Source organism: Mauremys reevesii, linkage group 12 (genome assembly GCF_016161935.1).
Source record: "Mauremys reevesii isolate NIE-2019 linkage group 12, ASM1616193v1, whole genome shotgun sequence".
Lineage (NCBI taxonomy): Eukaryota > Metazoa > Chordata > Testudines > Geoemydidae > Mauremys > Mauremys reevesii.
Window position 1 is genome coordinate 21,975,059 of NC_052634.1, and position 26,821 is coordinate 22,001,879.

Here is a 26,821-nt window from a genome sequence, read left to right on the forward strand (position 1 = left end):
ACACTCCCCCTTCCACACTTCACACTCACCTCATCACAAACTCACCCACGGCCCCTTTGGCTTCTCAAGCGCCTCTGGAGGGACGCAGCTTCCCAGGCACGCAGATCCTTCCCTTCAACGCGCACTGGACGGACATTCGAAACACAGCCCTTTCCAGGAGGGAATGCGCTGCTTTTGGACCCTGGCGCCCAGCAAGAAGTCCTGGGACTCTTTTTCTGACCGATGGACCCCACTGACTTGCCCTTACAAAGCAGAAACTGAGGACCGGCTGATGGCTCTCTTTGCAAACGGACGCCATCAGACTGAGCCACGAGGCATGCTGCAGGATAGCCCCTCCCCACCAAAAAGCAACGCCGTGACCCGGATTCGAGCCAAGGTTGCTGCGACCACGGCGCAGAGTACTAACCACTATACGATCACGGCCAGGCGCTGGGGGCGCAGGCTAGCAGCCCAGCGGAAAATGCTCAGATCTGCATTCTCGGGGCGGCCACCTACCTCACCGGCGGCCACAGGTCTTTCTCAAGTCTCCCCATTACAGTCACAGGTCAAATGCTGAGCAAAGGAAAAAAGAGAGGAAGCCAATCCCATGCCTGTCCCTTTTTCTGTCTTCCTCCACCCCTGGACCAAGTGCCTCCCTGTTTGTCTGGGCCATTGTCCTCATGGCCCTGGCCAGCCTATTTCCCTTTGCCGCTCTGAAACGTGCCCCCACGTGCAGGCCCCGGGGGAGGCTTTGGCTAGGGCGAGCGTGTCCTTGCGAGGTAACTGTCTCTCTGGAGGTGAAAGTCATCCGTGCGGGGTGCGAAGGGAAGTGGCCGTCGAAAGAGAATGGAAGGCATGTGGCGGGCAGGCCAGGGATTTCTTTGTCCCCCTTCAAAGGGGTCACCCTCCCCGTCGGGGAATCGAACCCCGGTCTCCCGCGTGACAGGCGGGGATACTCACCACTATACTAACGAGGAAAGGGGCATGATGAGCGGCCCCAGCTCCCACAGACCAGCTATTGTCAGCGTACACCTACACCGTCGCATGGGCCCCAGCAGGCAACAACACTCCTGGCCCTCTTCTGCTTCCCAAAGGCTTTGGCTGCAGCAACAGCCCTGGCCCTCCTCACCTGCCCTTGCCCAGCAGGACGCCTTTTCGGGCCTACACAGCTCCTCACACAACACCCGCCTGGGACCTTGCCCTCCCCTACCAGCTCAGCAGCACCTTTTTTCCTCTCAAAACCTCCTCTTGCCACACTCCCCCTTCCACACTTCACACTCACCTCATCACAAACTCACCCACGGCCCCTTTGGCTTCTCAAGCGCCTCTGAAGGGACGCAGCTTCCCAGGCACGCAGATCCTTCCCTTCAACGTGCACTGGACGGACATTCGAAACACAGCCCTTTCCAGGAGGGAATGCGCTGCTTTTGGACCCTGGCGCCCAGCAAGAAGTCCTGGTAGTCTTTTTCTGACCGATGAACCCCACTGACTTGCCTTTACCAAGCAGAAACTGAGGATCGGCTGATGGCTCTCTTTGCAAACGGACGCCATCAGACTGAGCCACGAGGCGTGCTGCAGGATAGCCCCTCCCCACCAAAAAGCAATGCCGTGACCCGGATTCGAACCGAGGTTGCTGCGGCCACGGCGCAGAGTACTAACCACTATACGATCACGGCCAGGTGCTGGGGACGCAGGCAGCAACCCAGTGGAAAATGCTCAGCTCTGCGCTCTCGGGGCGGCCACCTACCTCGCCGGCGGCCACAGGTCTTTCTCAAGTCTCCCCATTACAGTCACAGGTCAAATGCTGAGCAAAGGAAACAAGACAGGAAGCCAATCCCATGCCTGTCCCTTTTTCTGTCTTCCTCCACCCCTGGACCAAGTCCCTCCCCGTTTGTCTGGGCCATTGTCCTCATGGCCCTGGCCAGCCTATTTCCCTTTGCCGCTCTGAAACGTGCCCCCACGTGCAGGCCCCGGGGGAGGCTTTGGCTAGGGCGAGCGTGTCCTTGCGAGGTAACTGTCTCTCTGGAGGTGAAAGTCATCAGTGCGGGGTGCGAAGGGAAGTGGCCGTCGAAAGAGAATGGAAGGCATGTGGCGGGCAGGCCAGGGATTTCTTTGTCCCCCCTTCAAAAGGGGTCACCCTCCCCGTCCTGGAATCGAACCCCGGTCTCCCGCGTGACAGGCGGGGATACTCACCACTATACTAAGGATGAAAGGGGCATGATAAGCGGCCCCAGCTCCCACAGACCAGCTATGGTCAGCGTACACCTACACCGTCGCATGGGCCCCAGCAGGCAACAACACTCCTGGCCCTCTTCTGCTTCCCAAAGGCTTTGGCCGCAGCAACAGCCCTGGCCCTCCTCACCTGCCCTTGCCCAGCACGACGCCTTTTCGGGCCTACACAGCTCCTCACACAACACCCGCCTGGGACCTTGCCCTCCCCTACCAGCTCAGCAGCACTGTTTTTCCTCTCAAAACCTCCTCTTGCCACCCTCCCCCTTCCACACTTCACACTCACCTCATCACAAACTCACCCACGGCCCCTCTGGCTTCTCAAGCGCCTCTGGAGGGACGCAGCTTCCCTGGCACGCAGATCCGGCTGATGGCTCCCAAGTGTGCAAGTCCGTCCCCGCAGAGCTGCCCCATATGGTGACATTGAAGAAACTGTGGAAAACGGGACGGGGGTGGGGGGGTAATAGGCTCCTATAGAAGAAAAAGTCCTCCCAAACCGGCCTGTCCCTTTAAACATGGGACATCTGGTCACCCTGGAGCAGCCCCACACTCCTGCTCCCCGGTTGGTGCGTTTGTAACCCGGGGGCTGAAGCCGACACGAGAAAGGGAAGGGAGCGAGCTCGGAGCTCTCCGCCGCCACCTGCTGGGAGCAGAGGGCAATGACTGAGCGACGTCCTGGCTAATTTAAATATCACCTGGTTCTCTCCTGGGTGGCTCCATTGGAGAGCTGGGGCGTGGCCTGAATGTGGCAGCACCTTATTTGCATATTAAAAGCAGCTGTTTGGGGCCATTGGGGTAAAATAGGAGTAAGTTTTGGGGTTGGTCCCCACATGTTTAGTGCAGGCGGTGGGGAGCCGGGCTGAGCAGAGCCTGCCCCGATGGGGAGTGTGGTCACCCTGACCTGGGAGCGTGTGGCCAGACATGGGGAAGGGGCTGCGGGGGGGGGGGGGGGGGGAAGGTGAGGGAGAAGGTTGGCTTTGGAAAGTGCCCCCTGTCGGGGCCCCCCCTGCTTTTGGTGTCTGGGTGGGGGTCTCGTTACCTACTGAAGAGCAGCAGCAGTGGTGGGGGAGGGTAATTGAGACTCTGCTTTGGGGGTTGCTGTGGGGCACGACACGAGCCCTGGCTGCTGCTGTGGGGCATAGGACAGGTGGGGGCGGGGCTGTCTAGGTGCTTGAGATCAGGGGCGGTTCCTGGTTGGCTGGTGCCGGCCTGCCTATTGTTTTTTGACAGCTGATCTCCCATTGGCCCTCACGCGGGGCTGGTATCTGAAAGCTGGTCTCCCATTGGCCCTCCCCAACTGACGTTCCTGACAGGCTCATCTCCCATTGGTGACGTTGTCTGACAGCGATGCGGGGCGGAGCCGCCAGGGCCTTGTGCGCTCAGAGCTCAGCGCCGCCCGCGAGAAGCGGCGCGAGGCCGCGCGGGCGGGTCCCGCTGCCGGGCGGAGGGACCGAGACCGCAGCCGCGCGCCGCCTCCCGCCTGGCGAGCCGCAGCACCGGGGTCACAGGGCGCGGCGCTTCGCGCGGCTGTTTCCTGCCGGTCGCGGGTGACGGGTCCTGCCGGCGGCCGCGGGGTCCCGATGGCAGCGGGGGCTCTGGCGTCCGCCCGCCCGCGCGGCTGGGAGCTGCGGGGCCCCTGCACTGGCCGGGGCTGCGGCTCCTCCTCACCCCGCCCGGTGACTGGGAGCTCGGGCTCTGCCTGCGGTGTCTGAGCGCCGGGGGCTCCTCTCCTGCCCGGGCGGCCGGGAGCTCCGGGCTGCGGCTTCTCCTCACCCCGGTGACTGGGAGCTCCGGGCTCCGCCTGCGGTGTCTGAGCGCCGGGGCTCCTCTCCTGCCTGGGGCGGCCGGGAGCTCCCGGGCTGCGGCTTCTCCTCACGCCCCGGTGACTGGGAGCTCCGGGCTCCGCCTGCGGTGTCTGAGCGCCGGGGCTCCTCTCCTGCCCGGGCGGCCGGGAGCTCCCGGGCTGCGGCTTCTCCTCACCCCGGTGACTGGGAGCTCCGGGCTCCGCCTGCGGTGTCTGAGCGCCGGGGGCTCCTCTCCTGCCCGGGGCGGCCGGGAGCTCCCGGGGCTGCGGCTCCTCCTCACCCCCCCCCCGGTGACTGGGAGCTCCGGGCTCTGCCTGCGGTGTCTGACCGCCGGGGGCTCCTCTCCTGCCCGGGGCGGCCGGGAGCTCCCGGGGCTGCGGCTTCTCCTCACCCCCCCCCCCCCGGTGACTGGGAGCTCCGGGCTCTGCCTGCGGTGTCTGGGCGCCGGGGGCTCCTCTCCTGTCCGGGGCGGCCGGGAGCTCCCGGGGCTGCGGCGCTGCAGGGTCTGTTCGCAACGACGTGGGGCTGCGGGGCCCTCCCGCCATCAAGGCCTGTTGGGAAATCCTGGGTCCATCCGCAGCGGCTGGGAGCTCTGGGGTCCGCTCGTAGGAGCTGCAGGGTCCGTACGCAGTGGGGGGGGGGGGGGGGGGCTCCCCGCCACCCATGGCTGCTGGGAGCCCCAGGGTCTGCCTGTGGGAGCTGTGGGGAGATGAGGGGTTTGGGCTGGAGGAGGGGGCTGCAGGCTGCAGGGTGGGGCCGAGGGATTCAGAGTGCAGGAGGGGGCTGTGGGTTGAGAGGGGGGGTCGGGGTCCAGGACGGGGTGATGGCTCTGGGGTGGGGGCAGGGATGAGGGGTTCCAGGTGTGGGAGGAAGCTCTGGGCTGGGGCAGGAGGTTGAAGTGCAGGGGGTGAGGGCTCTGGGGTGCAAGAGGGGGCTCTGGGTTTGGGGGGGTTCAGGGCTGGGGTAGGGGGTTGGGGTGCAGACTTACCTCGGGCAGCTCCTGGTCAGCGGTGCAGCAGCGGGGACCTACTGGCCACTTCCAGGGCACAGTGCGGTGCCCTAGGACACGTAGGGACCAGCCTGCCTGAGCCCCACAGCAACGCTGACCGGACTTTATAACCCAGTCACCCCACTGGGAGCTCCAGGGTCCCCCTGTCCCATGTGGTGGCTGGGAGCTCTTGGATCCACCCACAGCAGCTGGGAGCTGTGGGGTCCATCCGTGGTGGCATGGGCCTGTGGGAGCCCCTTCCGACACTGGTGGCTGATAGCTGTGAGGCCCCCACTGGCCGACAGCCCCCGTCTTCCTGCCCCAGGGCTGAGGCGGAAAATGTCACTGAGATCTCTGAAAGTCACAGATTCTGTGACCCCCTTTATATAATCTTAGCCTTAATAGTTGTTGACTGTCTCTCTCAATCTAGTGGTCTGTTCTAGGGCAGATGGGACAGGGAAGACAGAAGCTCACCCCCAGCACAGGTTTGGGCAGCAATGGCTCTTGGGCTATTTGCTGTGCATGCAGAGGACTTGTCCAGGCCGGTGGAGCAGCTCAGCCAGATGAGGAGCTGGAAGAAGGAGACCTGAGCAGCCTGGAGATCCCTCTTTTTCTCCACAGCCACTGCCTGTCAGCAGGATTCCTCCTTCTCCTCAGTGAGGAGACCAAATCTAAGCACCTAGATAGCTGGTCTGTCCGCTGCACCCCAGTCCCTCATGCCTGAGCCTCCCTGCCAAAGTTCTGTACCTGGTTCCAGAGAATTGTCTCACATCTCGCTGGGAACTCGACTTCTTGTGCCCAGAGAGTCTCGGCCCCATTCAGTAGAGGACCTGAGAAACACAGTGTCTGCCTTTTCCAAATAAGTGCTTGGAAAGGTTTTGTTCCTGTGACCACGTGGCCTAATGGATAAGGCATCTGACTTCGGATCAGGAGATTGAGGGTTTGAGTCCCTTCGTGGTTGTGCAATTTTACCTTTGTACTGAAAGTCCCGATCCCTTCAGGGCTGGAACCTCTTCTTGGCCGCTCAGGCCAATGCTCTGGCTTCAGCTAGAGCCCCAGGAAGGAGTTGGGGGGTGGGTGTCACAAAGGCTGGGGCATGAGCCCCAGGTGCTTCCAGTCTCTCCTTTGCCCTTCCTGACTTGCCAAAGAAAATGGGCGGCTGCCCGGGCTAGCGTGTGGAGCAGTTTCCCTCTTCCAAGTGTGAGCCTGTCGCTGTGCTGGAGGGTACTTGCTACATAGCACCTTGGGAGCCTGGGTGTTCCTCTGCTTCTCGCCAGCTGGGGAAAAGCCTCTTGGGGTAAAATCTCCTGCCCCACTGCCAAAGTGAGCACCTTGAGTGGGAACGGTAAGAGGCCCCACCAGGGGCGCTGGCCCTGCTTTCCTATCATCTCATGTTGGCCACAAAGCATCAGCAGCTGGCTGCGGGTGGTTTTCAGTGGGGGTTTGACATGCCAGGGAGCAGGGAGCAGCCTGGCTGGGTGTCTCTGTGGCTGTCTGCTGGCCACGCATAGGCATGGTTCTCCCCTCCTCTTGCCCTACCCTTGGTTGCTCTGTGGCTTTTAAGCCTTCCCTTGGAGTTGTCAGCACCAGCCACCTCTGTCCTAGGTGCCCAGAGGAGGAGAGGTGTGTTGGGCTCCAGCCTGGGACTCTGCCTCCCTCCTGCCTTTCCCTGACTATGAAACCTGGCCCTGACACTCCTTTCTTCAAGTGCCATGTGGGCAAGAGGAAAAGTGTGGCAGAAAGCACAAGGGCCAAACTTGTGGGCATCAGAAATCCCAAACAGCCAGTCAAACCATAGCCACTTCTAGACCCCATTCCAACCAAAGACCTGGCTCCAGTGGGTATGAGTCACTCAGCACAAGGTAAACAACTCATTCTTAGACAGCTGGAGACAGGAAAGCACTTGGATCTCCAGGGATTTACCACAAGGTCCCACTGAGATTTGAACTCAGATTTTAGCCTGCCAACCCTTACACCATGGAACCAGCTTGTGCTAGTTTCTCTGAATATTGGTGACCCTATCATAGAATACCAGGGTTGGAAGGGACCTCAGGAGGTATCTAGTCCAACCTCTGCTCAAAGCAGGGCCAATCCACAGACAGATTTTTATCCTAGATCCCTAAATGGCCCTCTTGAGGACTGAGCTCACAAACCTGGGTTTAGCCGTCCAATACTCAAACCACTGAGCTCTCCCTCCCTCACAGGCCCAGCTTGTGTAAGGGACTGTTGGCCCTTTACTAAAACTGAGTGGGGTTTTTTGGTTGGCTAGTTCCCAGTCCCAACAGAAGGGGGAAGGGTCAATGGGAAATCAGGACCCTGAGACTGACAGGCCCCTGGGGCAATGGTCACCAACTGGTAGGGAACAAGTGAGAATTTGTTAATGAGTAAAATTCCTGGTGAAAATTGGCAAAGCTGTGGAGAGTTTGAAAAGTTCCAGTGAATTTACACATGAAGATACAAACAGAGAGACAAATAGAGAGAAAGAGAACATCACAGACTGCACTGGCCCACACAGACATAGACAAAAACCAAACCCACACAGCACACAGAGCCATATACACATAAGGGAAAGCCACACAAAACATAGAACAAATCCACACCAAAAAATACATCAAAAGCCCACAAGAGGAAAGCACAAAAACCACATACCAAAAGAATACTTAGCAAAAAACGATCTGCATGCAAAAGTCATACACACACACACACACAAAACTATATGGCATCCACACAGGACCCACATGCACATCAACACAACAGACAACAAAAAACCCAACATACAGAAAGCCAGGCAGGGTTTGAGTCTCACAGCGAAGAGGGTGAGCACACTGGTGGTTTGGGGAGCAAAGACTGAGGGGGAGTCAGGGGCAGTGCTCTGGGCTCTGCTCGACACCTCCTGACACAGGCGGCTGGCGGAGAGCAGAGCCTGGTAGATCTGTGGAATCTGCCCTGCTCTCTGTAAAGCAAGGGGACCTCGGTGTCTTCTGAGCTGCAATTGTATTTTCTGCAGGGCAAAATGATTGGCAGAAGCCATTTGCTTAAAGGAAACTAGTGCTGTAGATGAGGTTTGAACTCACAACCTGAGCATGACTCCACTCAGCACTGCTCTGTAAGTACTGGACACTAACCCATTGCACCCCTGGATCCTGTTTTCAGGAGCTTCTCTCCATGTTTCATGGGTGGATTAGCAGAGTGGGGGGGTGGGGTTGCATTAGCTAAAACAAATCCATATTAAAGGCTGCAGGATGGCAGCAGCAGAGGTGGGGAGCCTCCTTCCATGTGATAGAGCTGGTTCCCCCTTCTGTTGCTCAGGGGAAGGTTGGTGCTTTGAGCCCACCCGGTGCAGGAATGTCCCATGGGTGAGATTAACGGGACTCTTGAGAAGAGAAGAGAAGGGAGGGGAAGTCTTTTCTATCCCTGCCTAGCTCCATTGGTCTCCTGTGGCCCTTTCGGCTCTCTGCTCCCCTGCTGGGGAGATGCAGAGACAAGCCCCCATCTGGGTGAGTCATCGAGAGGCTGTGTCCCGTGGTGTGTGTGGGGGAGAGGGGTAGGGGTGCGGTGGGGCTCAAGGGGAGAATGTTGTGTGTGACAGTGTGGGGGGGGGAGGGGGAGGGTGTGTTCCTTAGGATAGAAATGATGGAAAACACAGGGGCAGTGACAGTGGAGCCCCGTGTCTGAGTGTTATGACCCTGTGTGGTGCCGCCGTTCACCTTCCCCTCCTATGGGCTCAGCTTTCATTGAATCCAGCATTTTTTCACCTGTCCTCACCACAGAGGTGTCCCACCTGCCTCAGCTACCGAGTGTCCCTCTTAGAGACGCAGAGGACTGGAACTGATTTCAGCTGCTGGACAGCTCTGCTAGGTCTTTATTCATTTGCACAGGAAAATGCTGAGTGTTTAAATTCATTTCAAATCCCCTGCCCCCATTCAGCGAACTCCTGAACATACTGGAGATGGGTCTGGAAATTGATTTTCATTCGAAAAAGTTTTTAAAGGGAATCACTTGAATTGGAACTAGGAACCCATTACCCTGCAGGGAAACATTCACCCACTGACCTACCCTCACAACAGAGAGTGTCCTGTATAGCCCAGAGCAGGACCAGTTTTTAACCTGGGGGTTAGTAAACTTTATCTCTATACAAACACCACAGCTTACAAACTCCCCACCCCCGCTCTGTGTCACCAGAGCACAACAACAACTCTCCTTGGAGCACACACAGCTCCCCAGCTCCCTGCCCGTCAGTCTCTCCAGCATTGCTCCAAACCCTTAAAGCAGGGTCTCAACCTCAAGTTACCTTAGGGCCGGTGCCAATCCTCCAGTCCTCCCAGTGGGCCAATAATGTCACTCATACTGCCCAGAACCCGCCCCCCAAAACTCCACCCTCCACCTGCCTAAGGCTCTGGGAGGGAGTTTGGGTGGGGGGAGGAGGTCTAGGGTGCAGGCCCTGGGCTGGGGACTGGGGTTCAGGAGGGGGTGCAGGCTCTGGGGGGAGTTTGGGTGCAGAAGGGGTGAGAGGCTGGTCTCTGGAAGGGAGTTTGGGTGGGGGAGGGGTTCTGGGGTGCAGGCTCTGGGGGGAGTTTGGGTGCAGAAGGGGTGAGAGGCTGGTCTCTGGGAGGGAGTTTGGGTGGGGGGAGGAGGTCTAGGGTGCAGGCCCTGGGCTGGGGCTGGGGATTGGGGTGCAGGAGGGGTGCAGGCTCTGTGGGGAGTTTGGGTGCAGAAGGGGTGAGAGGCTGGTCTCTGGGAGGGAGTTTGGGTGGGGGAGGGGTTCTGGGGTGCAGGCTCTGGGATGGAGTTTGCAGCGCTGTAACAAGGGTGAGGCGAGTGAGGCACTTGCCTCGGGCGCGCAAAGTGGAGGGGCGCAGCTCTACCACAATCAGCGGCGCTTCGGTGGCAGCTCTACCACTGCTGCTTCTTCAGCAGCAATTCAGCAGTGGGTCCTTCTCTCCGAGAGGGACTCAGGGACCCGCTGCTGAATTGCCGCCGAAGGATGAATGAAGTGGCGGTGGCAATTCAGTGGCAGGTCCTTTCCTCCAACAGGGACTCAGGGACCCCCCGCCAAAGAGCCTGGAGCCGGCCCTTGCCTCGGGCACAAAAATTCCTTGTTATGGCTCTGGGAGTTTGGGTGCTGGGTGCAGGCTCTGGGCTGGGGCAGGGGGTAGGGGGAACAGGAGGAGGGGTGGGGGTGCAGGCTCTGGAAGGGAGACTGGGGCAGGTGGGAGGGGGTGTGTGGAGGGGGGTGCAGGCTCTGGGAGGGAGTCAGGAGTGTGGCGCTTACCTGGGGCTCCAAGGTGGGGCAGGCTGGGGGGCCTCCGTGTGCTGCTGTCCCCAGGCATCACCCCCACAGTGTCTCATTGGCTGCAGGGGCTCGGGACAGGGGCAGCGCATGGAGGCACAGCCCCACCCTGCCCTGCCATGGGGAGGGGCCGGCAGCCACTGGAGCGAGCAGGCAGATGCTGCTCAGCTCCGCTGCACTGACAGGGCCCCTGGCGGGGGGGAGCGCCTGGGGGCAGCAGGTGGGGCCAAGGGAGTGACCTGGTCCAAAACTGCTGGAGCCCCACGGGCGAGACCTGGGAACCAGGACTGCCAGCCAGACAAACACCTTTAAGAGGAGGCGTCCCTCTCCCTGTCAAAAACTGATCTTCCTCCTTCAGTTCAGTGACAGCCTGAATTGTTCCTTATCCCGGCAGAGCCAGAGGACTGAAAGCAGCAACATCAAACCCCTGTGTAGCTCGCAGGAATGGACACAAACACTCCCTGGTAGCTGAGGAGATGTTCAGCTTTGCCCTTGGTCAACTACAAGGCTAAAGGGAAAGGAGGTGGCACCAGATATAAAGAGTGAAACACGACACATCATAGTTATGCCCATGGTGGCTGCAAAATCTTTTGATGTACTTCTTCTTATCAACAGTGTATTGTTTTCTCTGGAGCCTAGGCCTTGACCAAGAAATTTGTACCTTGATAAAATAATCGACTGCCCCTGGTGAAGACAATGGACTTGACACCCACTGGGGTGTCCCTACACAGGTACAAGTACTAACAACAGTGGCTGCCTTTTAGCCATAGATTTTAATCAGGGCAATAAATTGAAACAAACCCCTGTTAAATCATTTCTCAGCCCGAGCCCTTCACCCACATTCCCTAGAACATTGGGCCACCATGTGGACGTTTCATTTCTGACCTCAGTTTCACACAGAGACAAAATTTCCTTTGCACAGATCCATGAAAAGCAAAATCTTCCTGTGTCTCTTGTCTGAGCCAGGGCATTCGATGCCAGTGAACCCTTCTCTCCTGCAATGGCGACGGTCAGACAGAGGGGTCGTGGCACCCGCATCCCTGCCAGGGAGATATTGGCTCGGCTCTTTCTTTCTGCTGCTGTGGTTAGTCCATGAAACATCAGGGATGAAATGTAAGGCTGAATTCACGCACCAGCCCTCTGAAAAATTTCAGTTCCCCAGAGAAATCCTGCCCCCTGCTATTGGAACGATGTGCTGGAGATTTGACTAGGAAAGGGACTGTCTGAATTGTCAGAATGGGGAATGAACAACAATCTACAGCAATGTCGTTCACACAAACACACTCTAATCATGCTCCAACCGGAAGAGAAATGGGCAGGAATTCTCGCTGTTCAGCCCAGAACACATTTACACTGATGCGTAGCCATGAGTGTGCTCGGGAAGCTGGTCTGAGCAAACAATTTGAAGTGACAATTCAGTGAGAACAAAATCATCATGCAGTGAAATCAATGCATGTTAAGTAGTTGTGGCCGAGTGGTTAAGGCGATGGACTAGAAATCCATTGGGGTCTCCCTGCGCAGGTTTGAATCCTGCCAACTACGCAAGCACTGCGCTGCTGTTGTTATTATTGTAGTCTTAGTGCCTTAGCATCCACAGTGCGAACTGGAGATAAATCTAGTTTCACTGTTTACACTTAAAACGCTGCTGTGGCACTGCTATAGCACTTTGGAGTATACAGTGACTGGAGGGATTTTCCCATCCCTGTAATAGCTGCATAGACAGAACAATTCTTCTTTTTCTTTAGCACTATCTAACCCGGGCTTAGGTCACCTTACCTCTATGGGTGTGGGGAGGGTCACACCCTGAGAGACGTCGCTCTGCCAATTCAGTGCTCAGCGTACACCAGCCCTTAGATCCCTCTGGGTATTTCAATGCAGGCACTGACCTGTGAGAGGAAAACATCAGCTCACAAACACAGAGACTGAATTTCCCACATTTAATCTCGCTGCACTTTCCAGAAAGTCACAAAATTCAATTCATTCTTGCTAGGACAGAGAAAAAATAAGTGATACTAAGTTTTTGGCTTGATTAAATACAATTAAGTGTTTAATTAATATAGTAAAAATCTGTCCTGATTCCTCTAACTAACACCACAGCGTGAAATAGGAACAGAGACAAAGCTTGTCAGTGACGACTAATTTCACAAATGATCTTCCCATTATTAATTTCCACTTTGGAGGTCTGGGCATCTCCAGTGTCATTGCTCTGCGTTCACCTTCCCCTAGAATTGTTCTCGGACATTCGACTTCCTCTGCGGCATGGGGCTCGGGTCACTTGCTGGAGGATTCCCTGCACCTTGAGGTCTTTAAGCCACAATTTGAGGACTTCAATAACTCAGACATAGGTTAGGGGTTTGTTACAGGAGTGGGTGAGTGAGATTCTGTGGCCTGCATTGTGCAGGAGGTCAGACTAGATGATCATAATGGTCCCTTCTGACCTTAAGTCTATGAATCTAGTCCCAAATATGGAAAACTGCAGTTCAGCATGAGAATAGTGACCCCGTCTCCTTCCTGCACCTGCTCTACATTGCTCCACAGCAGCTTCTCCACCTGCAGAGTCACCCCAGCACTGCAGTGCAGCTCCAGGGTTCAGCAGGGGCCCCTGGCAAGGACAGTGGGTGCAGCTAATAGCCCAGTGTGCCTGGACGTGAGGCAGCTGTAAAAAAGCAACACCACCCCCCAGAAGTACAGAGACTGAATTCCCCAACTTTAACATCATGACCCCCTGTAGAAAGCCACACGTGTCAGTTGTATTTTCACAGGGAGATGCAAAAATCAAGTGACACCAATTTTTAAGTTGAGTAAATAAAGTTGAGGAGATAGTTATTAACCTCACAAAAATATACTAAAGATCCCTCAACATAACACCTGAAGGTGAAATATGAACAGAGACAAACCTTGTCAGCAAAGGCTCATTTCCCAAATGATCCTCAAAATGTTACTAATTCCCACCCCTCCTCCACAGGAGCTCTGTGCAGTGTCACTGTTCTGCAGGCAGCTTCCCATTCAATGCTGTTGTGGGACATTCCCAGGCCTGGAAATGTACCAAGGATAGAATTTGAAGAGCAAACCTGGCTCCCCGCACCAGGTGGGATTTGAGTGTTTTGTCCCTGTCACTTAGTCTTTGTCAATAGTACAGATGCCATGGGCAGGACTCCAGGCTCTGCTTGAGGGATCCTGGCACAGGGGCTGGTGGGGGAGAAAGGATGGTAGATTCTGACCTGTGCTCTGGAGAGAAGCTAATAAGTGAAGGGGGCATTTCTGACTCCTCCCCTGTCTCAGTGTCCCAGGGCTGGAATTCTACATTCCACAGGGCCAAATGAGGGGGTGATGCCACTTGGTTAATGAAAACCAGTGCTCCAGGTGAGGCTTGAACTCACAACCTCAGCATAGCTCCTCTCAGCACTGCCCTATAAGTACTGTGCGCTAACCAATTGCGCCACTGGAGCACCTGTTAATTTAGATTTTCTGAGACCCCTAGGCTGATAAAGCCAAGGAGTGACCCCCCCAAAACATTCTCAGTGGGGCTGAGAGCAGGTAGCAACAAGTGTTGTACTCAGTGGGGTGGATTCTTCTTAAGGGTGCCAGGCACCATTTGACCCTTTTGTTCTTCCCTGTGTAATAACAGAGCTGGTTAAGACTCAATGGAGAGTCTTGCTGCAGACCAACAGATCTGAAATCACTGATAACCAGCTCTAAGCATTAGTCCTGCTTTGGGACAGTGTCTCTCATGCAACGAACTACCCAATCTGCGCTAGCAGTGAGGCTCCCTCACTAACAGCTGAAATCAGGGAGAGCTGTGTGAAGTGCAGGGCCCCAGGGGTGCCTGAACAGGGGGGGACAACACCCCAGGGCTTTTAAAAATGGGAGGGCTCTGCCTTGCCACTTTGTAATGACCGTAATTGCGAGTGAGGGGGCGGAGAGCAGTGAGCAGGAGGTGGGATCATGGGGGAAGAGGCAGCGTAGGAGCGGGGCCTTGGGGAGAAGGGGTGGTGCAGGGGCGTGGAGTTGAGTAGCAGGGATGGGGCTACTGTTCGGGCTCTGGTGGCCGCTCCTTTTAGGGAGCCTGCCCCGCTCCTGGTGGGACCACAAGACGTCCCAGAGCAGAGAGGGTGGCCAGCAGAGCGGTGACAGGGGGGAACGGCAAGTGGCCGGCAATGTGGCCAGACAGCGGAGGTGGAAAGGGGCTTTCCCCCCAGGAGGTGAGAGGTGAACTCTGGGTTTTCAGTGACCCAGGCCAGCAGCTGTGGGTGAGGTGCAGTGAAGGGAGGGGCACATCCACAGAGCTTCTGGGGTCTGGATTTAGGAACCTGAGGCAAAAGGCCACTGCCCAGCGCAGTGTGGGTGGGTGTTGTGCTCATAGTGTTGTGTTATGATTGTGGTGTTTTCCCAAGTTAATACATGGTGATCTTCCTCCTTTTTCCTTAAAGTTTCTTTTCTACACTCAGTGGTTGAGTGGGGAAAGTATCACCTCTTAGAGGCACCCAGTGGCCAGGGTTAGTTTCCCCAGGTTACTGGGTGGGGGCTTAAGCAGATTGTGTGTTGTATTGTTGAAGAGGAGCCCCAAGCACCCAGACAGGGAACTGTAACTTCAACCTTCAGAGTAAGAGCCAGAGGTGCTGCCAGCTGAGGTAGCCAGGCCGCCTAAATGTAGGCCATTTTCACAGATGCCCCTTCCAGGGTACTGCCCTCGCTCAGCTGCACAGGGAAATTTTCATCCCTTATTCCTGCCTGTCACTGCCCAGCAGTTCCCTGGCGCCATTCCTGAGGGTCACCCTGCCTTGCTCTCTTCCTGCCATATTGGGTCCACCAATAACTCCTGTAGGAGAGACAGCTCCCGTCCTTCATTGTTAAAGGTAAGGCCAGCCAACTAGGAGCAGAAGCCCACAGTATCTTTTCCTACTGCAGAGCTCAAGCTCAGAGACTCACCTTGGGTGCAGGCACTGCTGTGCTTCCAGAAAACAAGCCACCATTGCACAAAGGGGGATGAATAATCCACCAAAACCTGGGATTAAACTAGGGATCTTTGGATCATCACTCTAACGCTTTCCCAACTGAGCTACTTAGGCAGCTGTTGGGGACTATTTGGGCCTGTTACTTCTCTGTCCAGGATGTTTTTGCAGCAGTTGCACACAAAAAGGACGTCATTGTGAGTGGCCCATGAAGACAAGACTCGCTTTTGCCTGCCTTGCTCAGCTTGACTTGCTGCCTCACCCTGTTCCTGCCCTAGTGCCCGGGTTGACCTGGTGGTGGAAGGGGACTGGGGGCCAGTGGCGCGGGGAGGAGGTTGAGCTGGACCCTGAGCTAGACTAGACCCTGGTGGTGAGAGTCTGGCCACCACTTGCCGCCCCACCCTGTTGTCCTGGCTTCCCCCACTGGGCGTCATTTCGGGAGGGAAGTGGGGCTTCTGCCTCCCCTCCCCGATTTTCACACCGCAGAGGAGTGCGAACAGGAAAACGAACGGCTGCTCCACACCCCCACCGGAGGAACCCGACGCCCTTAGCTGTGGGGAGTAAGAAGTGGCTGTTGGCTGACAGGGCCTGTCCCCGAGGAGCTGGAACAGCAGCTGCTGCCTCCCCCTCGGCTCCAGGCTGTGGGAAATGCTCATTGCCTGGCTGCATGGGCGGCTGCTGCTCCGTGCTCTGGGGAGCGTCTGTATTGCTCTGTCAACCCCCCGTCTTCACTGAGCCAGTCTGGTAAGGTCCCAAGTGCCCCCTCCGGCCTGGCAGCTGAGAGTCTGTGCAGACATCAGCCCCCCTGCCAGCCCCACAGGCAGCAGCAGCACCAGCCCCCAGCACCACAGGGACACATTTCCTGTGGGGAAATGGCTCCTTGGCGTCCAGCTGCTAGAGTGAGAGCCAGGAGAGAGCAGTGTCTGGCTCACCGTGGGGGAGAGAAGAGACCTGGTGAGTGCGGATCTCCCTCAGCCTCCCCCGCAATGCTGGTCAGTTGTATTGTCACTGTGATAGTCAGTGCGGCCCTAGAGGGGTCTGTGACAAATCCCCCCTTTCCACCCTAGGCCCTGCCCCCACTCCACCCCTTCCCCCACGCCCCCACCCCTGTCCCATCTCTTCCCGGCCTGCACCTTCCTGCCCCATTCCTCTCCCTCCCCCACCTCTTACTGTCCCTTCTCCTCCCCCTCCCCGCCCAGCCCCTCCTGCACCCCACTGAACAGCTGATCACTGGCAGGTGGGAGGTGCTGAAGGAGAAGAGGAGGAGCTTGTCAGCAAGGCCTGTAGTGGGGTGGGGGGGAGCTGGCTGCCAGTGGGCACTGAGCACCTATTTTTTCTCTGTTGTTTCTGCAGCCCCATAGCGTCACTGACTTGGCTCCTTTCACACTCTACAGAGAGGAGCAGAACCAGGGCTATGGCTGATCTATGGGGCACCAGGTGAGTGGCAGAGGCTTCAGGCGCTGAGAGTTTGCCTGACCCCTCAGGGACACAGTGTGAGGTGGTGTCCCAGGGATCTCGATGAAAGGAGCAGAACAGGATTTACTTGGGTTGGGAGAGAATTGAGAGTGTCTCAGGGGGTTGTACAGAGGAGTTGCCCGGGTGAAGGACTGGCTAAAACACAGGCCTCGCTGTGAGCAGGATTCGAACCTGCGCAGGGGAACCCTATTGGATTTCAACTCCAACACCTTAACCACTCGGCCATCACAGCTGTGAACACAAAATTGCCCCAATGCCAAAGAAACTGGTAAAGAATCACAATGCCCAGGCGTGAAGTCATCTGAACTACAGAATTCACACCGCAAACCTGGCTCCCAAAGCACAGGGGGGATTGGGGGTTTGTTCTCTTTGCTTAGCCATGTGCAGTAGCTCATGCTCCAATACGTCTGCTAGTCTATAAGGTGCCACAGGAGTCTTTGCTGCTTTTACAGATCCAGACTAACACGGCCCCTCTGATACTCCTAGTGACACTCTCCAATGGATCCCCATCCTCCACCCACCGTGAGGTAGGTAGGAGCGGATCATTATTATCCCTACTTGAAAGAGGGAGAAACTAAGTCTGCGAAAGGAGAATTGACTTGTCTTAGGTCACACGGCCAGTCAGTGGCAGAGTTGGGAATAGGACCCAAGAGCCCTGATTTTCAAACTAACCATCAGATCTTGAATTTCAAACATTGAATGACCTGAGTAAAGTGCTCTCAGATGAGCTCCAGACCAACAACAGTGCACAGTAATTATTCAGCAAGTATTTCAGGAGAACTGCAATGTTAGAGAGAATCATGAACTGCTCAGAGACCATTAATGCAGCGAAGCAGCAAAATTTGTCAAACATATCACAGGTTCTGACTTATTTACTTGGGCTTAAAAGAGAACAACAAGGACCTGAGTCTCCTCCCTGTCAATAACCCCCTGCTCAGCCAATCAGGGTAGAGACTGAGGATGGGAGGCTGAGGGTTCTCACCAGAGAGCCCAAAGGATGGCCCAGGTCACCGGTGGGGATCACTGCCCCAGCACTATTTCAGCCCCACATTTTTGGGTGGACCTCCCACAGTGGGAGCTGCAGAGCACTCCCCCGCAACACACACACACACACACACACACCGCTCCTGGTGTTGGGAGGGGAACAGGAGAAAGGGCAAAAGAAGCAAGAGACAAAGAGAAAGGAGGGAGGGATGGATGGAGGAAAAGGTGAAACAAAAAGGACAAACCCTAATGACCCCAGTGGTTCTAAGGGACAAAATCCCAGGTGTGGAATAAAATTTTGCCTCTTAAGCTAGTGGTTTCCATGCCTAAAATTCAACTGTCACCAGATGGATCAGACTGAACAGGTTTCAAACCTCGAGGAGGCTCTTACCTTCTAAACAGGGACAGTTGTTTTCTAGTAAAATCAGGAAAAGAGAAGGAGAAAACTCAAAAGAGGTTCCTCCTGGTGCTCACCTACCTGAACCCGAATACTCTCTCAGTCCTCAAAGAGAGACCTGGAGAAGGAGACTTGCTGAAGCAAAGCCACAGGGGTCTCTGAGGTTTCCCTGGCCCCTCGCCCCTCTCCTGCCTGCCTGATGTCAGCATCTCTCTGTGAGGTCACCACCTCCCCACTACCTTTGACCAATAGTCTGAGGTCCTGCAAAAGGCCTTTGTGATGTCACTGCCACACCCCTCCCTCGCTGTGCTAATGTCCTGCCCCTGCCCAGGCACTTTGGAGGTTTGAGCTACTCCCTGTGGATCACCCCACTCAAGGAGTGTTCGTTCTAGGCAGCGAGCCGGCTAGACAGGAAAACATCAGACGCTGCTCCCAATGCTACACTGTTTTTCAGAAATTAGTCTCCTTTATGCATTTGGACAGCAAAATGTTGAGTGTTTACATCCATATCAAGCACCCCCGTATAGTGGAGCTCCTGAACATAATGGAGAATCAAAATGAAAATGTTTTCCTTTTTTTTAAAAAAAGAAAGAAGGTTATAAGAGGGCACAGGGCTTTGAACTAAGAACCACTTGAATTACAGTTAACTACTCTACCATTGAGCTCTACCCCCATCACAACAGTAGAATAGAAGGGTGATCTCCAGGATTTTGATAGACAGACCCTGCTTCATCGAGCTCCTTTGCCATTCCCAGACCACAGGTGGTTTTAAAAATGGGGTTTGATTAAACTTCATAAATGTGGCAAACACCACAGCTTGAACACCCAGTGCTATAGCTTCTCCCACTGATATAGCTGCCACCTCTTTGGGAAGTGGATTAACTACACCCACAGGAAAACTCTCTCCCTTTAGCACAGAGCAGTGGTTCTCAAACTGTGAGTCAGGACCCCAAAGTGGGTCATAACCCTGTTTTAATGGGATCACCAGGGCTGGCATTAGACTTGTTGGGGCCTGGGGCTGAAGCCAAAATTCTGAGCCCCACCACCCAGGGCTGAATCCCTGAAGCTCTGGTTTTGCCCTCCCTCAACTGGATAAGAGGGCACAGTGTGAAATGTTTGGGGACCACTGTTTTAGGATGACGTTCTTAATCACTTCTATGAAGTCCAATAAAAGCGATTCCTCACCCACCTACCCCTCCATCAGGACTGACTAGGTATGTTCTGCTGCCCTTCACTCATGCAGGAAGGATAATAACATTTCATTCCACTCAATCCTAAAGTGATTTGTAACCCACCACCATTCAAAACTGGTCATTTTGGGAAAGTGGCCCCATCATGCTGCATAGCTAGGCAGAGTAGGTGTGTCTGTGCAAACACGGTCTGTTCCTGAAGTCTTTCCCCAAGCTCCTCACTAGATGTGAGCGGGGAGCTCATTCAGCCTCTGCTTCCGCTTAGTATTTAAAAACTCCTTATTGGCCCTATCTCTGCTGGCCTTAGATTTCTCCTCCTGTCATTTTCATGACACTTCTCATGAGGTGGCCAAGTGGTTAAGGTGATGGACTGCTAATCCATTGTGCTCTGCATGCATGGGTTCAAATCCCATCCTCATTGGGTGCATTTAGTCTTCACCCCTCCTTTATAGACAACCATCTCCCCCTTGGGTACAATGACAGATCAAACAATGTTGCTTCTTGCAAACAAAAAGCTTCTCAGAAACTCAGATTTCCCCCTTGCTTTAAATAAAATGTCTAAATCCCAGATTTCTAAAAAAAAAAAAATTCTCTAGTGCTGTATTTCTTAGTTTTTATCTCAAAAGGTAACATCCTCATCTTCTCCCCCAAACATCCTGGGACCTGCCCAAATTATTAAAATACCCTCAACCCGAGCAAGGCCAGAACAGTGAACCAGAGCTAGTGTCTAGGCCAAGCTGTTCTGAAGGAGGCAACTCCAACATTTTCTCCCTGCTTCCCTTGGCAAGGTCTGACTCAGAAAATAAAATTCCTCAAACTGAAAATTTTCTGCTGAAAAACCAATACTAGTCTGGTTGGGGAGGAACCAGGGATGGCTCCAGGCACCAGCACACCAAGCGCCTGGTTGGGGTGACAAGCTGCAGGGGGCTCTGCTGGTTGCTGCAAGGGCAGCAGGCACCCCAGCCCCTCCCCCACTTTGCCCCCCTCCCTGAGCTGGGGGAGAACCCAGGAGTCCTGGCCCCAGCCCCTGTATTTCCATATGGCTCCATCCAACAGCCCCCCCCCCCGAGTGGGGAGAGACGATACCAAGGGAGAAGCAGGGAGGGGGGCGCGGCGCGGCGCGGCGCTGCGGGGGGGGCGGGGCCGAGACCTCGGGACACGCGAGTTCGCGTCAGGAGCCGGAGGGGGGCGGGGGCGGGGCTCTCTGGGGGCGGGGCGGGGATGAGGAGTTGCGTTGGGGGGGGGTGTCAGGTTGACCCAGGGACCCGCCCTTACCTGGGCTGGAGAGGAGGAGGCGCCCCGGGGCAGGCTGGGAGTTGTAGTTCCTGGCTTGTCTCAGAGCGGAAGTGACGCGCAGGTTGCTCAGGCAACGCGCCCCCTCCCGGTGCACTCTGGGAAGCGTAGTTCTCTCTCTCTCTCTCACACGCGGCCTCTATTGCAGGATGCATGAGGAAATAGATGAGTGTGTGAGGCAGATGGGTGGTGGGGGGGTGGCATACATTGGGGACGGATGGGGGTTGAGAGTTGATGGACAGCGGGACAGATGGAGAGATGCAGGGACGGATGGTGACGTCACAAGCTGGACTTATGATGGGTTCAGCTCATGGCCGCTGGCCCTGTCATCTCCTGCCCCCATCTGTCCATCAGACTCTGCCCCTGTCTCTCGCAGGCAGCACTCAGCAGAGTCTGGCCTTGTCGTTACACTGGTGCCACATCCAGCGCACACCTGTGTGTTATGTGCTCCTGGAGAGCTCAGGCAGGGACAAGCGTGCGGCTCACGGCTGCTGAACCAGCTACTCCAAAACTGCCACAGATCTCCCCCTCCTTGGGCAGCAAGACCCTGGCCGGGGGGTTCCCTGTCCCTCCTCGCTGCCAAAGCAGCCTGCTCAGCACAGAGACCGAGGTCCTCCTCCTCCTCAGTGGGACTAAATTTCCGCACCTAGACAGCCGGTCTGTCCGCTGCACCCCAATCCCCCATGCCTGAGCCTCCCTGCCAAAGCCCTGCACCTGGCTCCAGAGAATTAAGTCTCACGTCTCACTGGGAACTCCACTTCTTGTGCCCAGAGAGTCTCGGCCCCCCTCAGTAGCTGACCCGAGAAACACAGTGTCTGCAAAAGCAGCAAAGAGTCGTGTGGCACCTCACAGACTAACAGACGTATTGGAGCATGAGCTTTCGTGGGTGAATCCCCACTTTGTTGGATGCGTCAGTGTCGGCCTTTTCCAAAGAAGTGCCTGGAGGGCCTTTTCCTATGTGACCATGTGGCCTAACAGATAAGGTGTCTGACTTTGAATCAGGCAATTGAGGGTTCGAGTCCCTTCGTGGTTGTGCTTGTGCAGTTTTACTGTTGTGGTGAACGTCCTGCTCGCTTCAGGGCTGGAACCTCTTCTTGGCCGCTCAGGCCAATGCTCTGGCTTCAGCTAGAGCCCCAGGAAGGAGTTGGGGGTTGGGCGTCACAAAGGCTGGGGCATGAGCCCCAGGTGCTTCCAGTCTCGCCTTTGCCCTTCCTGACTTGCCAGAGAAACTGGGCGGCTGCCCGGGCTAGTGTGTGGAGCAGTTTCCCTCTTCCAAGTGTGCGCCTGTCCCTGTGCTGGAGGGGGTTTGCTACATGGAGCCTGGGTGTTTCTCTGCTTCTCGCCAGCTGGGGAAAAATCTCCTGCCCCACTGCCAAAGTGAGCACAGAGAGTGGGAACAGTAAGAGGCGCCACCAGGGGGGCTGGCCCTGCTTTCCTACCATCTTCTGATGTTGGCCACAAAGCATCAGCAGCCTCCCCACATGCTGGTCTGCGGGTGGCCTTCAGTGGGGTTTGGCATGGCAGGGAGCAGGCTGGCTGGGTGTTTTCGTGCCATCTGAAGGCCACACATAGGCATGGTCCTGCCCTCCTCTTGCCCTGCCCTCGGTTGTTCTGTGGCTTTTAAGCCTTCCCTTGGAGCCGTCAGCACCAGCCGCCTCTGCTCCAGGTGCCCAGAGGAGGAGAGGTGCTGGGCTCTGTGACGAAGTGGGGGATTTTCTTAGGGTTTTCTGTGTTTTCCAGTGGTTCGCATGCACAGGGAGCGGGACTCAGTGTCCCCGGGTGTTACTGGTTTAACGAGGTGAGGGGAGAGGGAGTTTGTTGTTACAGAGGACCGGAGAGGGACTTGAGACCCCGGCTGATGGCCTGGAGGATGGAGACCCCAGCGACTGGTGACCTGGAGACCCAGCTCAGGAGTCACAGGCAGTTCTGGCCAGTGAGAGGACAATGGGCTGCGGGGAGAGGACCCCGTGACCAACCTGTTCCAGCCAGAGGGGGGCAGAGAGGGGAGGAGGCCCAGGCAACCCTGTTTACCTGGAGAAAAGACAATGGACAGAGGCGGGGCCTGGGGCCGGGGATATCGGAGGCCTAGCTGGGGAGCAGGGGGGCTCGGGGCTGGCGAGGGGAAGCAGGCAGAGCCCACCTGGCTGCAGGGGGACTGGGATGTGCTGTGCTGAGGGAGGCCAGGCCTGAGGCCCTGAGAGTTTCTTGTGCTGTGTTCAACTCTCAATAAACCCTCCTGTTTTATGCTGGCTGAGAGTCACTCCGGTCTAGAGAACAGGGGGCATCAACCCCTTCGGGGGTGAGGAGGCCCAGGGGGTCCAGAGCGCGTGGACTCCCTGAGGGGGCCCACGGCGAGAGACAGACGTGCTAAGGCTCAGAGAGGTGCGGCTCCAGGAGGTGGAGGGGCCTGACTCCGAGAGAGAGTGGACCCCTGTGAAGGGCTGTCGCACTGAAAGGGGCACCCCCCACGGACCGCACGGGGCCAAGAGTGGGCACGATCTGTGAGTCCGTGACAGGCAGTGACATCACAAAGGCCTTTTGCAGGACCTCAGACTATTGGTCAAAGGTGGTGGGGAGGTGGTGACCTCACAGAGAGATGCTGACATCAGCCAGGCAGGACAGGGGTGAGGGGCCAGGGAAACCTCAGAGACCCCTGTGGCTTTGCGTCAGCAAGTCTCCTTCTCCAGGTCTCTCTTTGAGGACTGAGCGATTATTCGGGTTCACGGACGTGAGCGCCAGGAGGAACCTCTTTCGAGTTTTCTCCTTCCCTTTTAGTGATTTTACTAGAAAACAGTCGTCCCTGTTTAAACGGTAAGAGCCTCCTCTAGGGAAGGGGTGTCCTGGGGAGTGTCACAGTTCAGATGCCGGTGCCCCCCCATGTAAGGAAGTTCCCGCCACCCTGCTCTGTGTTCGCAGGGTGGGAGAGAGCAGCATCCACGGCAGTGATTTGCTCCTGGCTGCTGGATCAGAGCAGCAGGCTCAGCTGTCAGAACTTCCTGGAGCTACGTAAGGGGAGGGGCCCATCGCTCTGTAGCAGGAATGCAGGGCAAGCAAGTTCACAGAGGGCATTGTGGGATACTGGAGGAGGCCAGTTATGTTGATATAATGAACAGCAGCGTCTACACTGACACTCTCACTTTAAGTTTGCTGCAAAAAGCTCTAGACCGCTCATCAAAGTGGTTTTATTTTGTCAGCAAAACAGGGCAGTTTTGTTGCCAGACGTGGCATTGCAGTGTGTGCACCAGCCACAAGCTGCTAACTGAGGAAGCATAGTGTGTTTTTCACACATCTGAGCAATATAATTCTGCTGAAATAACTTTGTAGTGCAGACCTGGCCAAAGATTCTCTCTCTCTCTCACACACACACACACACTCAGAGCTTGCAAGGAAAATGTCACCTGCTCCTCTGCTTTGCAGAATCCAAACACAAGCAAAGCTTGTCAGGCTCAGGTGGGGATGCAAAGAGGCAGGTGTGAGCAGACACTGTACCTTAATCACAAGCAGGCGCCATGGTTTAGCTGGTTAAAGTACCTGTTTTGTAAACAGGAGATCCTGGGTTCAACTCCCAGTGGTGCCTTGTTGAGATCCTTTTAGAGCACCTGGTATTGGCTACTGCCAGAAGACAAGATTCAGAGCTAGATGGACCTTTGGTCCAGCCCAGTGTGGTTTTTCTTATGATTTAAATTACACTCACAGGCACTGATAATAGAGTTACTGATTGTTTGGGAGTTAAGAGCTGATAGGTCAGTGGTCCAAGCCCCTTGCAGGTGGTCCCCTCCCTGTGGGACAGGGGCAGGTCTGAGCTCTCGCACCAAATGCTCATTGTGGCTGCCAGAATCTGTGGGCAGCTCATTTAGTTTACACCCAGGGTTGAGTCCTTGATTCCCACATCAAGGATAACAACCCTTTGTTTCTCCTGATCCAATAATAAGAAGACTGGGAATCCAACACCAGCCACAAGTGATCATTTCGGCAAGCAACCCAACCTATTTCCAACATACTGTAAAACCCACATGCAGACTCATACACGAAACCTTGCAAGAAAATCTTCCTGAGGGGGTCTGAAGCACCTGCTGCTGGAGGGAAGGAGGGAGCCATCGGTTGGGATTGAGGAGCAGCGTGAGGCGGGGGGGCCTGTGGGTTGGGATTGAGGGGCACTGGGAATAGGAGGGGGCTGTGGGTTGGGACAGAGGAGAAGGGTGAAGAGGAGCAGGCTCTGGTTGGGAGTGAGGAGCAGTGAGCATAGGAGGGACTGAGGGTTGGGATTGAGGGGCACTGGGAATAGGAGGGGACATGGGTTTAGGCTGAAGAGCATCTTCATTTGAGGATCCAGCAGGAAAGGGGAAGGCAACAGGTGATTCTAATTCCTTAGGGATATTCTGTGTGTTTGTGTGTGCAGGGGAGGAAAATGCTCTGTGCCCAGAGGCCTTTATTCCTCCAGCCTGTGAGGACAAAGGGGATGTCAAGAAGTTGCTCCTTCAATCCCCCCCACACAAAGGCCCTTCTTAAGAAAGGCAAAATCCTGAAGAGAAAGAGTAACACCAAAGAAGACTCCCGAAAGTCAGATTTTTACAATTATAGTAAGAAGTTTATCACCTGACCAGGGACTTGAACCCTGGACCCTCAGATTAAAAGTCTGACGTTCTGCCAACTGAGCTAGCCAGGCTCACCCAGGAAAAGTGCAAGTTGATGCAGAGGTGAAGCTAGTCAAGAAAAAGCGAGACGGACACAATAGGGAAACCTGCTGCTCTCTCTTCCCAGCCCTGGCCTGGCCTGGTATTAGTGCTGGTTAAAAAGAGGGGAAAATATCGGCCTCTACCAGCCTTTCATAGCTGTACAAGACTCAGGCACAATACAGAGGTGCCCATCTGCAAGTGCCGAATGGTTGGATTGGCTAACGCAGCCTGTAGATGTCCAGGGCACACTGGGATACAGAGCCAAGTGTCCATCACCATAATCATTTCACAGGGATAATGATAATGATGGGAAGGTTCACAATTGACTCAGTAGTTGCATACAAAGGTGTACGTTTGGCAGATACATTGGGAAATTCTGGCTCCTTCTCAGTCTCAGGTTGGCCACCCTGGTCTAGATGTAGAAGTTATAATATTTAAACTTGAAAGAGGGGCCAATTTCCCCATCATTTCCCACCTTTACATCCAAACACGATGACTTTCTGAATGAACCCTCCTCGTTCAGCCAGAAGATCTTGGGGTGGATGTAGGAGTCACTGGGTAAAATTCTCTGGACTCTGTTATGACTCAGGTCAGAGCAGAAGTACGTAGTGATCTAGTCTGGCTGTAAAATCTATATATCAACACCAAATATGGTGTGAAATTAATCCTCAGAAATGGCTGTTCCCCACCCAGATCCCAGCAAAGGGCTCCCCAAGGAAGGGGGCTGTTGAGGAAGGAAAGAAGAAAGACGTCCTTCTCTCCCTGGAGGAACTGGGCTCTGCGCTTTGGACAGAAAGGAGGGGAAGGAAATGGCCACACGATGACAGCGGAGCCTAAGAAATGAAACACAACAGGCTTCTGGGCACATTGATTCTGCACAGTGAATGAACCTGACTCCTGTATCATGAAAAGCCAAAAAGCCGTTTCTTTCTATGCCCGAGAGAAAAGAGTTCCAATCATTCCTGCCTGTTTACTTTTGAATTATTTTACCTTGTAAAGGAAATTGTAACAAAATTAGTCTGAACTTGAGCTGCCTGTTATTAAAAGCTGGTTCCCAATTCAGTTCCAACTGCCCTGCTAGAAACACCCCCAGGTCCCTGCTCACCCCAGGAAGAGGAAAAAGAGAAACCCCCAGTGGGGACTGCCCTTGGCGCCAGGCTGCTGTTCCGGGGTGCGGGTGGGGACTGATTGTTTGCTGCTGAGGAGGGAGCCAGTAGAGGCCTCTGGTGCTCTGCTCCTAGCACCTGCCCGGCCCAGGCTGTCCTCTGCCTCGGCTGCTGCTCCCGGCCTGCTCTAGAGTCAAACACGCAGGGCCCCCAGGGGAACAGAGGCTGGGACAGGGCAGCAGCCTGGGCTGGGCTGGGAAGATGCTGGGAGTTCTCGTTCCCTGAGAACTGGCCTGGCTCCCTTCTCAACAGCAAACAAATCAATTCCACGTCCCCTCCCCAGAAAAACCAGCCTGGAGCCAAGGGCAGCAGGGGACGATTCCCTGCAGTTCCCACCGAGGCAGGAGAGAATCCAGGATGTTTCTAGCAGAGCTTATGGAACTGACGTGGGGAAAC

At 55.5% G+C, this 26,821-nt stretch overlaps 8 non-coding genes across 8 annotated transcripts; 4 read left to right on the forward strand and 4 right to left on the reverse strand.

Moving 5' to 3' along the window:
* Positions 1 to 884: 884 nt before the first annotated feature.
* On the reverse strand, positions 885 to 956 carry TRNAD-GUC. The gene has a single exon. It is a non-coding gene; the product is annotated as a tRNA-Asp (tRNA).
* A 4,933-nt stretch (positions 957 to 5,889) lies between these two features.
* Positions 5,890 to 5,962, forward strand: TRNAR-UCG. Its single transcript has one exon. It is a non-coding gene; the product is annotated as a tRNA-Arg (tRNA).
* A 5,789-nt stretch (positions 5,963 to 11,751) lies between these two features.
* Positions 11,752 to 11,833, forward strand: TRNAS-AGA. The gene has a single exon. It is a non-coding gene; the product is annotated as a tRNA-Ser (tRNA).
* Positions 11,834 to 13,646: 1,813 nt separating this feature from the next.
* Positions 13,647 to 13,740, reverse strand: TRNAI-UAU. The gene is made up of 2 exons: positions 13,703 to 13,740; positions 13,647 to 13,682 (listed from the first exon to the last, which is right to left on the reverse strand). It is a non-coding gene; the product is annotated as a tRNA-Ile (tRNA).
* A 3,129-nt stretch (positions 13,741 to 16,869) lies between these two features.
* On the reverse strand, positions 16,870 to 16,951 carry TRNAS-UGA. Its single transcript has one exon. It is a non-coding gene; the product is annotated as a tRNA-Ser (tRNA).
* Positions 16,952 to 19,629: 2,678 nt separating this feature from the next.
* TRNAS-GCU lies at positions 19,630 to 19,712 on the forward strand. Its single transcript has one exon. It is a non-coding gene; the product is annotated as a tRNA-Ser (tRNA).
* Positions 19,713 to 24,086: 4,374 nt separating this feature from the next.
* On the forward strand, positions 24,087 to 24,160 carry TRNAT-UGU. Its single transcript has one exon. It is a non-coding gene; the product is annotated as a tRNA-Thr (tRNA).
* Positions 24,161 to 25,176: 1,016 nt separating this feature from the next.
* Positions 25,177 to 25,249, reverse strand: TRNAK-UUU. Its single transcript has one exon. It is a non-coding gene; the product is annotated as a tRNA-Lys (tRNA).
* Between the last annotated feature and the right edge of the window lie 1,572 nt (positions 25,250 to 26,821).